The following is an 18,233-nucleotide window of genomic DNA, read 5'->3' as shown; positions in this document are numbered from 1 at the left end:
TTCTGAAAGTAGACCTTCTAAGGATTCCATTTCATCCCCCTTTTACATATGCACAACTTATTGTTTTCACAGCCACACAATTTGAAGTTCAACAGCTGTGTGTCAATGGCAGGCCTATTATGTGACTCGGTACACGCTTAGTATGGTCTGGTACCCACAAAGGCGAATTCGGTATAAACATCTATATATTTTCTGAAAGTAGACCTTCTAAGGATTCCATTTCACCTCCCTTTTACCTATGCACAACTTATTGTTTTCACAGCCACACAATTTGAAGTTCAACAGCTGTGTGTCAATGGCAGGCCTATTATGTGACTCGGTACACCTTTGGTATGGCCTGGTACCCACAAAGGCGAATTCGGTATAAACAACTATATATTTTCTGAAAGTAGACCTTCTAAGGATTCCATTTCACCCCCCTTTTACATATGCACAACTTATTGTTTTCACAGCCACACAATTTGAAGTTCAACATCTGTGTGTCAAAGTAACGCTTAGTATGTGACTCGGTACACGCTTAGTATGGTCTGGTACCCACAAAGGCGAATTCGGTATAAACATCTATATATTTTCTGAAAGTAGACCTTCTAAGGATTCCATTTCATCCCCCTTTTACATATGCACAACTTATTGTTTTCACAGCCACACAATTTGAAGTTCAACAGCTGTGTGTCAGTGGCAGGCCTATTATGTGACTCGGTACACGCTTAGTATGGTCTGGTACCCACAAAGGCGAATTCGGTATAAACATCTATATATTTTCTGAAAGTAGACCTTCTAAGGATTCCATTTCACCTCCCTTTTACCTATGCACAACTTATTGTTTTCACAGCCACACAATTTGAAGTTCAACAGCTGTGTGTCAATGGCAGGCCTATTATGTGACTCGGTACACCTTTGGTATGGCCTGGTACCCACAAAGGCGAATTCGGTATAAACAACTATATATTTTCTGAAAGTAGACCTTCTAAGGATTCCATTTCACCCCCCTTTTACATATGCACAACTTATTGTTTTCACAGCCACACAATTTGAAGTTCAACATCTGTGTGTCAAAGTAATGCTTAGTATGTGACTCGGTACACGCTTAGTATGGTCTGGTACCCACAAAGGCGAATTCGGTATAAACAACTATATATTTTCTGAAAGTAGACCTTCTAAGGATTCCATTTCACCCCCCTTTTACATATGCAAAACTTATTATTTTCACAGCCACACAATTTGAAGTTCAACATCTGTGTGTCAAAGTAACGCTTAGTATGTGACTCGGTACACGCTTAGTATGGTCTGGTACCCAAAATGGCGAATTCGGTATAAACAACTATATATTTTCTGAAAGTAGACCTTCTAAGGATTCCATTTCACCCCCCTTTTACATATGCACAACTTATTGTTTTCACAGCCACACAATTTGAAGTTCAACAGCTGTGTGTCAAAGTAATGCTTAGTATGTGACTCGGTACACGCTTAGTATGGTCTGGTACCCACAAAGGCGAATTCGGTATAAACATCTATATATTTTCTGAAAGTAGACCTTCTAAGGATTCCATTTCACCCCCCTTTTACATATGCACAACTTATTGTTTTCACAGCCACACAATTTGAAGTTCAACATCTGTGTGTCAAAGTAACGCTTAGTATGTGACTCGGTACACGCTTAGTATGGTCTGGTACCCACAAAGGCGAATTCGGTATAAACATCTATATATTTTCTGAAAGTAGAGCTTCTAAGGATTCCATTTCACCCCCCTTTTACATATGCACAACTTATTGTTTTCACAGCCACACAATTTGAAGTTCAACATCTGTGTGTCAAAGTAATGCTTAGTATGTGACTCGGTACACGCTTAGTATGGTCTGGTACCCACAAAGGCGAATTCGGTATAAACATCTATATATTTTCTGAAAGTAGACCTTCTAAGGATTCCATTTCACGCCCCTTTTACATATGCACAACTTATTGTTTTCACAGCCACACAATTTGAAGTTCAACATCTGTGTGTCAAAGTAACGCTTAGTATGTGACTCGGTACATATGCACAACTTATTGTTTTCACAGCCACACAATTTGAAGTTCAACATCTGTGTGTCAAAGTAACGCTTAGTATGTGACTCGGTACACGCTTAGTATGGTCTGGTACCCACAAAGGCGAATTCGGTATAAACATCTATATATTTTCTGAAAGTAGACCTTCTAAGGATTCCATTTCATCCCCCTTTTACATATGCACAACTTATTGTTTTCACAGCCACACAATTTGAAGTTCAACAGCTGTGTGTCAATGGCAGGCCTATTATGTGACTCGGTACACGCTTAGTATGGTCTGGTACCCACAAAGGCGAATTCGGTATAAACATCTATATATTTTCTGAAAGTAGACCTTCTAAGGATTCCATTTCACCTCCCTTTTACCTATGCACAACTTATTGTTTTCACAGCCACACAATTTGAAGTTCAACAGCTGTGTGTCAATGGCAGGCCTATTATGTGACTCGGTACACCTTTGGTATGGCCTGGTACCCACAAAGGCGAATTCGGTATAAACAACTATATATTTTCTGAAAGTAGACCTTCTAAGGATTCCATTTCACCCCCCTTTTACATATGCACAACTTATTGTTTTCACAGCCACACAATTTGAAGTTCAACATCTGTGTGTCAAAGTAATGCTTAGTATGTGACTCGGTACACGCTTAGTATGGTCTGGTACCCACAAAGGCGAATTCGGTATAAACATCTATATATTTTCTGAAAGTAGACCTTCTAAGGATTCCATTTCACGCCCCTTTTACATATGCACAACTTATTGTTTTCACAGCCACACAATTTGAAGTTCAACATCTGTGTGTCAAAGTAACGCTTAGTATGTGACTCGGTACATATGCACAACTTATTGTTTTCACAGCCACACAATTTGAAGTTCAACATCTGTGTGTCAAAGTAACGCTTAGTATGTGACTCGGTACACGCTTAGTATGGTCTGGTACCCACAAAGGCGAATTCGGTATAAACATCTATATATTTTCTGAAAGTAGACCTTCTAAGGATTCCATTTCATCCCCCTTTTACATATGCACAACTTATTGTTTTCACAGCCACACAATTTGAAGTTCAACAGCTGTGTGTCAATGGCAGGCCTATTATGTGACTCGGTACACGCTTAGTATGGTCTGGTACCCACAAAGGCGAATTCGGTATAAACATCTATATATTTTCTGAAAGTAGACCTTCTAAGGATTCCATTTCACCTCCCTTTTACCTATGCACAACTTATTGTTTTCACAGCCACACAATTTGAAGTTCAACAGCTGTGTGTCAATGGCAGGCCTATTATGTGACTCGGTACACCTTTGGTATGGCCTGGTACCCACAAAGGCGAATTCGGTATAAACAACTATATATTTTCTGAAAGTAGACCTTCTAAGGATTCCATTTCACCCCCCTTTTACATATGCACAACTTATTGTTTTCACAGCCACACAATTTGAAGTTCAACATCTGTGTGTCAAAGTAATGCTTAGTATGTGACTCGGTACACGCTTAGTATGGTCTGGTACCCACAAAGGCGAATTCGGTATAAACATCTATATATTTTCTGAAAGTAGACCTTCTAAGGATTCCATTTCACGCCCCTTTTACATATGCACAACTTATTGTTTTCACAGCCACACAATTTGAAGTTCAACATCTGTGTGTCAAAGTAACGCTTAGTATGTGACTCGGTACACGCTTAGTATGGTCTGGTACCCACAAAGGCGAATTCGGTATAAACATCTATATATTTTCTGAAAGTAGAGCTTCTAAGGATTCCATTTCACCCCCCTTTTACATATGCACAACTTATTGTTTTCACAGCCACACAATTTGAAGTTCAACATCTGTGTGTCAAAGTAATGCTTAGTATGTGACTCGGTACACGCTTAGTATGGTCTGGTACCCACAAAGGCGAATTCGGTATAAACATCTATATATTTTCTGAAAGTAGACCTTCTAAGGATTCCATTTCACGCCCCTTTTACATATGCACAACTTATTGTTTTCACAGCCACACAATTTGAAGTTCAACATCTGTGTGTCAAAGTAACGCTTAGTATGTGACTCGGTACATATGCACAACTTATTGTTTTCACAGCCACACAATTTGAAGTTCAACATCTGTGTGTCAAAGTAACGCTTAGTATGTGACTCGGTACACGCTTAGTATGGTCTGGTACCCACAAAGGCGAATTCGGTATAAACAACTATATATTTTCTGAAAGTAGACCTTCTAAGGATTCCATTTCACCCCCCTTTTACATATGCACAACTTATTGTTTTCACAGCCACACAATTTGAAGTTCAACATCTGTGTGTCAAAGTAATGCTTAGTATGTGACTCGGTACACGCTTAGTATGGTCTGGTACCCACAAAGGCGAATTCGGTATAAACATCTATATATTTTCTGAAAGTAGACCTCCTAAGGATTCCATTTCACGCCCCTTTTACATATGCACAACTTATTGTTTTCACAGCCACACAATTTGAAGTTCAACATCTGTGTGTCAAAGTAACGCTTAGTATGTGACTCGGTACACGCTTAGTATGGTCTGGTACCCACAAAGGCGAATTCGGTATAAACAACTATATATTTTCTGAAAGTAGACCTTCTAAGGATTCCATTTCACCCCCCTTTTACATATACACAACTTATAGTTTTCACAGCCACACAATTTGAAGTTCAACATCTGTGTGTCAAAGTAACGCTTAGTATGTGACTCGGTACACGCTTAGTATGGTCTGGTACCCACAAAGGCGAATTCGGTATAAACATCTATATATTTTCTGAAAGTAGACCTTCTAAGGATTCCATTTCATCCCCCTTTTACATATGCACAACTTATTGTTTTCACAGCCACACAATTTGAAGTTCAACAGCTGTGTGTCAATGGCAGGCCTATTATGTGACTCGGTACACGCTTAGTATGGTCTGATACCCACAAAGGCGAATTCGGTATAAACATCTATATATTTTCTGAAAGTAGACCTTCTAAGGATTCCATTTCACCTCCCTTTTACCTATGCACAACTTATTGTTTTCACAGCCACACAATTTGAAGTTCAACAGCTGTGTGTCAATGGCAGGCCTATTATGTGACTCGGTACACCTTTGGTATGGCCTGGTACCCACAAAGGCGAATTCGGTATAAACAACTATATATTTTCTGAAAGTAGACCTTCTAAGGATTCCATTTCACCCCCCTTTTACATATGCACAACTTATTGTTTTCACAGCCACACAATTTGAAGTTCAACATCTGTGTGTCAAAGTAACGCTTAGTATGTGACTCGGTACACGCTTAGTATGGTCTGGTACCCACAAAGGCGAATTCGGTATAAACATCTATATATTTTCTGAAAGTAGACCTTCTAAGGATTCCATTTCATCCCCCTTTTACATATGCACAACTTATTGTTTTCACAGCCACACAATTTGAAGTTCAACAGCTGTGTGTCAGTGGCAGGCCTATTATGTGACTCGGTACACGCTTAGTATGGTCTGGTACCCACAAAGGCGAATTCGGTATAAACATCTATATATTTTCTGAAAGTAGACCTTCTAAGGATTCCATTTCACCTCCCTTTTACCTATGCACAACTTATTGTTTTCACAGCCACACAATTTGAAGTTCAACAGCTGTGTGTCAATGGCAGGCCTATTATGTGACTCGGTACACCTTTGGTATGGCCTGGTACCCACAAAGGCGAATTCGGTATAAACAACTATATATTTTCTGAAAGTAGACCTTCTAAGGATTCCATTTCACCCCCCTTTTACATATGCACAACTTATTGTTTTCACAGCCACACAATTTGAAGTTCAACATCTGTGTGTCAAAGTAATGCTTAGTATGTGACTCGGTACACGCTTAGTATGGTCTGGTACCCACAAAGGCGAATTCGGTATAAACAACTATATATTTTCTGAAAGTAGACCTTCTAAGGATTCCATTTCACCCCCCTTTTACATATGCAAAACTTATTATTTTCACAGCCACACAATTTGAAGTTCAACATCTGTGTGTCAAAGTAACGCTTAGTATGTGACTCGGTACACGCTTAGTATGGTCTGGTACCCAAAATGGCGAATTCGGTATAAACAACTATATATTTTCTGAAAGTAGACCTTCTAAGGATTCCATTTCACCCCCCTTTTACATATGCACAACTTATTGTTTTCACAGCCACACAATTTGAAGTTCAACAGCTGTGTGTCAAAGTAATGCTTAGTATGTGACTCGGTACACGCTTAGTATGGTCTGGTACCCACAAAGGCGAATTCGGTATAAACATCTATATATTTTCTGAAAGTAGACCTTCTAAGGATTCCATTTCACCCCCCTTTTACATATGCACAACTTATTGTTTTCACAGCCACACAATTTGAAGTTCAACATCTGTGTGTCAAAGTAACGCTTAGTATGTGACTCGGTACACGCTTAGTATGGTCTGGTACCCACAAAGGCGAATTCGGTATAAACATCTATATATTTTCTGAAAGTAGAGCTTCTAAGGATTCCATTTCACCCCCCTTTTACATATGCACAACTTATTGTTTTCACAGCCACACAATTTGAAGTTCAACATCTGTGTGTCAAAGTAATGCTTAGTATGTGACTCGGTACACGCTTAGTATGGTCTGGTACCCACAAAGGCGAATTCGGTATAAACATCTATATATTTTCTGAAAGTAGACCTTCTAAGGATTCCATTTCACGCCCCTTTTACATATGCACAACTTATTGTTTTCACAGCCACACAATTTGAAGTTCAACATCTGTGTGTCAAAGTAACGCTTAGTATGTGACTCGGTACATATGCACAACTTATTGTTTTCACAGCCACACAATTTGAAGTTCAACATCTGTGTGTCAAAGTAACGCTTAGTATGTGACTCGGTACACGCTTAGTATGGTCTGGTACCCACAAAGGCGAATTCGGTATAAACATCTATATATTTTCTGAAAGTAGACCTTCTAAGGATTCCATTTCATCCCCCTTTTACATATGCACAACTTATTGTTTTCACAGCCACACAATTTGAAGTTCAACAGCTGTGTGTCAATGGCAGGCCTATTATGTGACTCGGTACACGCTTAGTATGGTCTGGTACCCACAAAGGCGAATTCGGTATAAACATCTATATATTTTCTGAAAGTAGACCTTCTAAGGATTCCATTTCACCTCCCTTTTACCTATGCACAACTTATTGTTTTCACAGCCACACAATTTGAAGTTCAACAGCTGTGTGTCAATGGCAGGCCTATTATGTGACTCGGTACACCTTTGGTATGGCCTGGTACCCACAAAGGCGAATTCGGTATAAACAACTATATATTTTCTGAAAGTAGACCTTCTAAGGATTCCATTTCACCCCCCTTTTACATATGCACAACTTATTGTTTTCACAGCCACACAATTTGAAGTTCAACATCTGTGTGTCAAAGTAATGCTTAGTATGTGACTCGGTACACGCTTAGTATGGTCTGGTACCCACAAAGGCGAATTCGGTATAAACATCTATATATTTTCTGAAAGTAGACCTTCTAAGGATTCCATTTCACGCCCCTTTTACATATGCACAACTTATTGTTTTCACAGCCACACAATTTGAAGTTCAACATCTGTGTGTCAAAGTAACGCTTAGTATGTGACTCGGTACATATGCACAACTTATTGTTTTCACAGCCACACAATTTGAAGTTCAACATCTGTGTGTCAAAGTAACGCTTAGTATGTGACTCGGTACACGCTTAGTATGGTCTGGTACCCACAAAGGCGAATTCGGTATAAACATCTATATATTTTCTGAAAGTAGACCTTCTAAGGATTCCATTTCATCCCCCTTTTACATATGCACAACTTATTGTTTTCACAGCCACACAATTTGAAGTTCAACAGCTGTGTGTCAATGGCAGGCCTATTATGTGACTCGGTACACGCTTAGTATGGTCTGGTACCCACAAAGGCGAATTCGGTATAAACATCTATATATTTTCTGAAAGTAGACCTTCTAAGGATTCCATTTCACCTCCCTTTTACCTATGCACAACTTATTGTTTTCACAGCCACACAATTTGAAGTTCAACAGCTGTGTGTCAATGGCAGGCCTATTATGTGACTCGGTACACCTTTGGTATGGCCTGGTACCCACAAAGGCGAATTCGGTATAAACAACTATATATTTTCTGAAAGTAGACCTTCTAAGGATTCCATTTCACCCCCCTTTTACATATGCACAACTTATTGTTTTCACAGCCACACAATTTGAAGTTCAACATCTGTGTGTCAAAGTAATGCTTAGTATGTGACTCGGTACACGCTTAGTATGGTCTGGTACCCACAAAGGCGAATTCGGTATAAACATCTATATATTTTCTGAAAGTAGACCTTCTAAGGATTCCATTTCACGCCCCTTTTACATATGCACAACTTATTGTTTTCACAGCCACACAATTTGAAGTTCAACATCTGTGTGTCAAAGTAACGCTTAGTATGTGACTCGGTACACGCTTAGTATGGTCTGGTACCCACAAAGGCGAATTCGGTATAAACATCTATATATTTTCTGAAAGTAGAGCTTCTAAGGATTCCATTTCACCCCCCTTTTACATATGCACAACTTATTGTTTTCACAGCCACACAATTTGAAGTTCAACATCTGTGTGTCAAAGTAACGCTTAGTATGTGACTCGGTACACGCTTAGTATGGTCTGGTACCCACAAAGGCGAATTCGGTATAAACATCTATATATTTTCTGAAAGTAGAGCTTCTAAGGATTCCATTTCACCCCCCTTTTACATATGCACAACTTATTGTTTTCACAGCCACACAATTTGAAGTTCAACATCTGTGTGTCAAAGTAATGCTTAGTATGTGACTCGGTACACGCTTAGTATGGTCTGGTACCCACAAAGGCGAATTCGGTATAAACATCTATATATTTTCTGAAAGTAGACCTTCTAAGGATTCCATTTCACGCCCCTTTTACATATGCACAACTTATTGTTTTCACAGCCACACAATTTGAAGTTCAACATCTGTGTGTCAAAGTAACGCTTAGTATGTGACTCGGTACATATGCACAACTTATTGTTTTCACAGCCACACAATTTGAAGTTCAACATCTGTGTGTCAAAGTAACGCTTAGTATGTGACTCGGTACACGCTTAGTATGGTCTGGTACCCACAAAGGCGAATTCGGTATAAACAACTATATATTTTCTGAAAGTAGACCTTCTAAGGATTCCATTTCACCCCCCTTTTACATATGCACAACTTATTGTTTTCACAGCCACACAATTTGAAGTTCAACATCTGTGTGTCAAAGTAATGCTTAGTATGTGACTCGGTACACGCTTAGTATGGTCTGGTACCCACAAAGGCGAATTCGGTATAAACATCTATATATTTTCTGAAAGTAGACCTCCTAAGGATTCCATTTCACGCCCCTTTTACATATGCACAACTTATTGTTTTCACAGCCACACAATTTGAAGTTCAACATCTGTGTGTCAAAGTAACGCTTAGTATGTGACTCGGTACACGCTTAGTATGGTCTGGTACCCACAAAGGCGAATTCGGTATAAACAACTATATATTTTCTGAAAGTAGACCTTCTAAGGATTCCATTTCACCCCCCTTTTACATATACACAACTTATAGTTTTCACAGCCACACAATTTGAAGTTCAACATCTGTGTGTCAAAGTAACGCTTAGTATGTGACTCGGTACACGCTTAGTATGGTCTGGTACCCACAAAGGCGAATTCGGTATAAACATCTATATATTTTCTGAAAGTAGACCTTCTAAGGATTCCATTTCATCCCCCTTTTACATATGCACAACTTATTGTTTTCACAGCCACACAATTTGAAGTTCAACAGCTGTGTGTCAATGGCAGGCCTATTATGTGACTCGGTACACGCTTAGTATGGTCTGATACCCACAAAGGCGAATTCGGTATAAACATCTATATATTTTCTGAAAGTAGACCTTCTAAGGATTCCATTTCACCTCCCTTTTACCTATGCACAACTTATTGTTTTCACAGCCACACAATTTGAAGTTCAACAGCTGTGTGTCAATGGCAGGCCTATTATGTGACTCGGTACACCTTTGGTATGGCCTGGTACCCACAAAGGCGAATTCGGTATAAACAACTATATATTTTCTGAAAGTAGACCTTCTAAGGATTCCATTTCACCCCCCTTTTACATATGCACAACTTATTGTTTTCACAGCCACACAATTTGAAGTTCAACATCTGTGTGTCAAAGTAACGCTTAGTATGTGACTCGGTACACGCTTAGTATGGTCTGGTACCCACAAAGGCGAATTCGGTATAAACATCTATATATTTTCTGAAAGTAGACCTTCTAAGGATTCCATTTCATCCCCCTTTTACATATGCACAACTTATTGTTTTCACAGCCACACAATTTGAAGTTCAACAGCTGTGTGTCAGTGGCAGGCCTATTATGTGACTCGGTACACGCTTAGTATGGTCTGGTACCCACAAAGGCGAATTCGGTATAAACATCTATATATTTTCTGAAAGTAGACCTTCTAAGGATTCCATTTCACCTCCCTTTTACCTATGCACAACTTATTGTTTTCACAGCCACACAATTTGAAGTTCAACAGCTGTGTGTCAATGGCAGGCCTATTATGTGACTCGGTACACCTTTGGTATGGCCTGGTACCCACAAAGGCGAATTCGGTATAAACAACTATATATTTTCTGAAAGTAGACCTTCTAAGGATTCCATTTCACCCCCCTTTTACATATGCACAACTTATTGTTTTCACAGCCACACAATTTGAAGTTCAACATCTGTGTGTCAAAGTAATGCTTAGTATGTGACTCGGTACACGCTTAGTATGGTCTGGTACCCACAAAGGCGAATTCGGTATAAACAACTATATATTTTCTGAAAGTAGACCTTCTAAGGATTCCATTTCACCCCCCTTTTACATATGCACAACTTATTATTTTCACAGCCACACAATTTGAAGTTCAACATCTGTGTGTCAAAGTAACGCTTAGTATGTGACTCGGTACACGCTTAGTATGGTCTGGTACCCAAAAAGGCGAATTCGGTATAAACAACTATATATTTTCTGAAAGTAGACCTTCTAAGGATTCCATTTCACCCCCCTTTTACATATGCACAACTTATTGTTTTCACAGCCACACAATTTGAAGTTCAACATCTGTGTGTCAAAGTAATGCTTAGTATGTGACTCGGTACACGCTTAGTATGGTCTGGTACCCACAAAGGCGAATTCGGTATAAACATCTATATATTTTCTGAAAGTAGACCTTCTAAGGATTCCATTTCACGCCCCTTTTACATATGCACAACTTATTGTTTTCACAGCCACACAATTTGAAGTTCAACATCTGTGTGTCAAAGTAACGCTTAGTATGTGACTCGGTACATATGCACAACTTATTGTTTTCACAGCCACACAATTTGAAGTTCAACATCTGTGTGTCAAAGTAACGCTTAGTATGTGACTCGGTACACGCTTAGTATGGTCTGGTACCCACAAAGGCGAATTCGGTATAAACATCTATATATTTTCTGAAAGTAGACCTTCTAAGGATTCCATTTCATCCCCCTTTTACATATGCACAACTTATTGTTTTCACAGCCACACAATTTGAAGTTCAACAGCTGTGTGTCAATGGCAGGCCTATTATGTGACTCGGTACACGCTTAGTATGGTCTGGTACCCACAAAGGCGAATTCGGTATAAACATCTATATATTTTCTGAAAGTAGACCTTCTAAGGATTCCATTTCACCTCCCTTTTACCTATGCACAACTTATTGTTTTCACAGCCACACAATTTGAAGTTCAACAGCTGTGTGTCAATGGCAGGCCTATTATGTGACTCGGTACACCTTTGGTATGGCCTGGTACCCACAAAGGCGAATTCGGTATAAACAACTATATATTTTCTGAAAGTAGACCTTCTAAGGATTCCATTTCACCCCCCTTTTACATATGCACAACTTATTGTTTTCACAGCCACACAATTTGAAGTTCAACATCTGTGTGTCAAAGTAATGCTTAGTATGTGACTCGGTACACGCTTAGTATGGTCTGGTACCCACAAAGGCGAATTCGGTATAAACATCTATATATTTTCTGAAAGTAGACCTTCTAAGGATTCCATTTCACGCCCCTTTTACATATGCACAACTTATTGTTTTCACAGCCACACAATTTGAAGTTCAACATCTGTGTGTCAAAGTAACGCTTAGTATGTGACTCGGTACACGCTTAGTATGGTCTGGTACCCACAAAGGCGAATTCGGTATAAACATCTATATATTTTCTGAAAGTAGAGCTTCTAAGGATTCCATTTCACCCCCCTTTTACATATGCACAACTTATTGTTTTCACAGCCACACAATTTGAAGTTCAACATCTGTGTGTCAAAGTAACGCTTAGTATGTGACTCGGTACACGCTTAGTATGGTCTGGTACCCACAAAGGCGAATTCGGTATAAACATCTATATATTTTCTGAAAGTAGAGCTTCTAAGGATTCCATTTCACCCCCCTTTTACATATGCACAACTTATTGTTTTCACAGCCACACAATTTGAAGTTCAACATCTGTGTGTCAAAGTAATGCTTAGTATGTGACTCGGTACACGCTTAGTATGGTCTGGTACCCACAAAGGCGAATTCGGTATAAACATCTATATATTTTCTGAAAGTAGACCTTCTAAGGATTCCATTTCACGCCCCTTTTACATATGCACAACTTATTGTTTTCACAGCCACACAATTTGAAGTTCAACATCTGTGTGTCAAAGTAACGCTTAGTATGTGACTCGGTACATATGCACAACTTATTGTTTTCACAGCCACACAATTTGAAGTTCAACATCTGTGTGTCAAAGTAACGCTTAGTATGTGACTCGGTACACGCTTAGTATGGTCTGGTACCCACAAAGGCGAATTCGGTATAAACATCTATATATTTTCTGAAAGTAGACCTTCTAAGGATTCCATTTCATCCCCCTTTTACATATGCACAACTTATTGTTTTCACAGCCACACAATTTGAAGTTCAACAGCTGTGTGTCAATGGCAGGCCTATTATGTGACTCGGTACACCTTTGGTATGGCCTGGTACCCACAAAGGCGAATTCGGTATAAACAACTATATATTTTCTGAAAGTAGACCTTCTAAGGATTCCATTTCACCCCCCTTTTACATATGCACAACTTATTGTTTTCACAGCCACACAATTTGAAGTTCAACATCTGTGTGTCAAAGTAATGCTTAGTATGGTCTGGTACCCACAAAGGCGAATTCGGTATAAACATCTATATATTTTCTGAAAGTAGACCTCCTAAGGATTCCATTTCACGCCCCTTTTACATATGCACAACTTATTGTTTTCACAGCCACACAATTTGAAGTTCAACATCTGTGTGTCAAAGTAACGCTTAGTATGTGACTCGGTACACGCTTAGTATGGTCTGGTACCCACAAAGGCGAATTCGGTATAAACAACTATATATTTTCTGAAAGTAGACCTTCTAAGGATTCCATTTCACCCCCCTTTTACATATACACAACTTATAGTTTTCACAGCCACACAATTTGAAGTTCAACATCTGTGTGTCAAAGTAACGCTTAGTATGTGACTCGGTACACGCTTAGTATGGTCTGGTACCCACAAAGGCGAATTCGGTATAAACATCTATATATTTTCTGAAAGTAGACCTTCTAAGGATTCCATTTCATCCCCCTTTTACATATGCACAACTTATTGTTTTCACAGCCACACAATTTGAAGTTCAACAGCTGTGTGTCAATGGCAGGCCTATTATGTGACTCGGTACACGCTTAGTATGGTCTGGTACCCACAAAGGCGAATTCGGTATAAACATCTATATATTTTCTGAAAGTAGACCTTCTAAGGATTCCATTTCACCTCCCTTTTACCTATGCACAACTTATTGTTTTCACAGCCACACAATTTGAAGTTCAACAGCTGTGTGTCAATGGCAGGCCTATTATGTGACTCGGTACACCTTTGGTATGGCCTGGTACCCACAAAGGCGAATTCGGTATAAACAACTATATATTTTCTGAAAGTAGACCTTCTAAGGATTCCATTTCACCCCCCTTTTACATATGCACAACTTATTGTTTTCACAGCCACACAATTTGAAGTTCAACATCTGTGTGTCAAAGTAACGCTTAGTATGTGACTCGGTACACGCTTAGTATGGTCTGGTACCCACAAAGGCGAATTCGGTATAAACATCTATATATTTTCTGAAAGTAGACCTTCTAAGGATTCCATTTCATCCCCCTTTTACATATGCACAACTTATTGTTTTCACAGCCACACAATTTGAAGTTCAACAGCTGTGTGTCAGTGGCAGGCCTATTATGTGACTCGGTACACGCTTAGTATGGTCTGGTACCCACAAAGGCGAATTCGGTATAAACATCTATATATTTTCTGAAAGTAGAGCTTCTAAGGATTCCATTTCACCCCCCTTTTACATATGCACAACTTATTGTTTTCACAGCCACACAATTTGAAGTTCAACATCTGTGTGTCAAAGTAATGCTTAGTATGTGACTCGGTACACGCTTAGTATGGTCTGGTACCCACAAAGGCGAATTCGGTATAAACATCTATATATTTTCTGAAAGTAGACCTTCTAAGGATTCCATTTCACGCCCCTTTTACATATGCACAACTTATTGTTTTCACAGCCACACAATTTGAAGTTCAACATCTGTGTGTCAAAGTAACGCTTAGTATGTGACTCGGTACATATGCACAACTTATTGTTTTCACAGCCACACAATTTGAAGTTCAACATCTGTGTGTCAAAGTAACGCTTAGTATGTGACTCGGTACACGCTTAGTATGGTCTGGTACCCACAAAGGCGAATTCGGTATAAACATCTATATATTTTCTGAAAGTAGACCTTCTAAGGATTCCATTTCACCCCCCTTTTACATATGCACAACTTATTGTTTTCACAGCCACACAATTTGAAGTTCAACATCTGTGTGTCAAAGTAACGCTTAGTATGTGACTCGGTACACGCTTAGTATGGTCTGGTACCCACAAAGGCGAATTCGGTATAAACATCTATATATTTTCTGAAAGTAGACCTTCTAAGGATTCCATTTCACCTCCCTTTTACCTATGCACAACTTATTGTTTTCACAGCCACACAATTTGAAGTTCAACAGCTGTGTGTCAATGGCAGGCCTATTATGTGACTCGGTACACCTTTGGTATGGCCTGGTACCCACAAAGGCGAATTCGGTATAAACAACTATATATTTTCTGAAAGTAGACCTTCTAAGGATTCCATTTCACCCCCCTTTTACATATGCACAACTTATTGTTTTCACAGCCACACAATTTGAAGTTCAACATCTGTGTGTCAAAGTAATGCTTAGTATGTGACTCGGTACACGCTTAGTATGGTCTGGTACCCACAAAGGCGAATTCGGTATAAACAACTATATATTTTCTGAAAGTAGACCTTCTAAGGATTCCATTTCACCCCCCTTTTACATATGCACAACTTATTATTTTCACAGCCACACAATTTGAAGTTCAACATCTGTGTGTCAAAGTAACGCTTAGTATGTGACTCGGTACACGCTTAGTATGGTCTGGTACCCAAAAAGGCGAATTCGGTATAAACAACTATATATTTTCTGAAAGTAGACCTTCTAAGGATTCCATTTCACCCCCCTTTTACATATGCACAACTTATTGTTTTCACAGCCACACAATTTGAAGTTCAACAGCTGTGTGTCAAAGTAATGCTTAGTATGTGACTCGGTACACGCTTAGTATGGTCTGGTACCCACAAAGGCGAATTCGGTATAAACATCTATATATTTTCTGAAAGTAGACCTTCTAAGGATTCCATTTCACCCCCCTTTTACATATGCACAACTTATTGTTTTCACAGCCACACAATTTGAAGTTCAACATCTGTGTGTCAAAGTAATGCTTAGTATGTGACTCGGTACACGCTTAGTATGGTCTGGTACCCACAAAGGCGAATTCGGTATAAACATCTATATATTTTCTGAAAGTAGACCTTCTAAGGATTCCATTTCACGCCCCTTTTACATATGCACAACTTATTGTTTTCACAGCCACACAATTTGAAGTTCAACATCTGTGTGTCAAAGTAACGCTTAGTATGTGACTCGGTACATATGCACAACTTATTGTTTTCACAGCCACACAATTTGAAGTTCAACATCTGTGTGTCAAAGTAACGCTTAGTATGTGACTCGGTACACGCTTAGTATGGTCTGGTACCCACAAAGGCGAATTCGGTATAAACATCTATATATTTTCTGAAAGTAGACCTTCTAAGGATTCCATTTCATCCCCCTTTTACATATGCACAACTTATTGTTTTCACAGCCACACAATTTGAAGTTCAACAGCTGTGTGTCAATGGCAGGCCTATTATGTGACTCGGTACACGCTTAGTATGGTCTGGTACCCACAAAGGCGAATTCGGTATAAACATCTATATATTTTCTGAAAGTAGACCTTCTAAGGATTCCATTTCACCTCCCTTTTACCTATGCACAACTTATTGTTTTCACAGCCACACAATTTGAAGTTCAACAGCTGTGTGTCAATGGCAGGCCTATTATGTGACTCGGTACACCTTTGGTATGGCCTGGTACCCACAAAGGCGAATTCGGTATAAACAACTATATATTTTCTGAAAGTAGACCTTCTAAGGATTCCATTTCACCCCCCTTTTACATATGCACAACTTATTGTTTTCACAGCCACACAATTTGAAGTTCAACATCTGTGTGTCAAAGTAATGCTTAGTATGTGACTCGGTACACGCTTAGTATGGTCTGGTACCCACAAAGGCGAATTCGGTATAAACATCTATATATTTTCTGAAAGTAGACCTTCTAAGGATTCCATTTCACGCCCCTTTTACATATGCACAACTTATTGTTTTCACAGCCACACAATTTGAAGTTCAACATCTGTGTGTCAAAGTAACGCTTAGTATGTGACTCGGTACACGCTTAGTATGGTCTGGTACCCACAAAGGCGAATTCGGTATAAACATCTATATATTTTCTGAAAGTAGAGCTTCTAAGGATTCCATTTCACCCCCCTTTTACATATGCACAACTTATTGTTTTCACAGCCACACAATTTGAAGTTCAACATCTGTGTGTCAAAGTAACGCTTAGTATGTGACTCGGTACACGCTTAGTATGGTCTGGTACCCACAAAGGCGAATTCGGTATAAACATCTATATATTTTCTGAAAGTAGAGCTTCTAAGGATTCCATTTCACCCCCCTTTTACATATGCACAACTTATTGTTTTCACAGCCACACAATTTGAAGTTCAACATCTGTGTGTCAAAGTAATGCTTAGTATGTGACTCGGTACACGCTTAGTATGGTCTGGTACCCACAAAGGCGAATTCGGTATAAACATCTATATATTTTCTGAAAGTAGACCTTCTAAGGATTCCATTTCACGCCCCTTTTACATATGCACAACTTATTGTTTTCACAGCCACACAATTTGAAGTTCAACATCTGTGTGTCAAAGTAACGCTTAGTATGTGACTCGGTACATATGCACAACTTATTGTTTTCACAGCCACACAATTTGAAGTTCAACATCTGTGTGTCAAAGTAACGCTTAGTATGTGACTCGGTACACGCTTAGTATGGTCTGGTACCCACAAAGGCGAATTCGGTATAAACATCTATATATTTTCTGAAAGTAGACCTTCTAAGGATTCCATTTCATCCCCCTTTTACATATGCACAACTTATTGTTTTCACAGCCACACAATTTGAAGTTCAACAGCTGTGTGTCAATGGCAGGCCTATTATGTGACTCGGTACACCTTTGGTATGGCCTGGTACCCACAAAGGCGAATTCGGTATAAACAACTATATATTTTCTGAAAGTAGACCTTCTAAGGATTCCATTTCACCCCCCTTTTACATATGCACAACTTATTGTTTTCACAGCCACACAATTTGAAGTTCAACATCTGTGTGTCAAAGTAATGCTTAGTATGGTCTGGTACCCACAAAGGCGAATTCGGTATAAACATCTATATATTTTCTGAAAGTAGACCTCCTAAGGATTCCATTT

The sequence above is a fragment of the Sardina pilchardus genome, chromosome 13 (genome assembly GCF_963854185.1).
Source record: "Sardina pilchardus chromosome 13, fSarPil1.1, whole genome shotgun sequence".
In the NCBI taxonomy this organism is placed as follows: domain Eukaryota; kingdom Metazoa; phylum Chordata; class Actinopteri; order Clupeiformes; family Clupeidae; genus Sardina; species Sardina pilchardus.
This window is presented reverse-complemented; position numbering follows the sequence as displayed.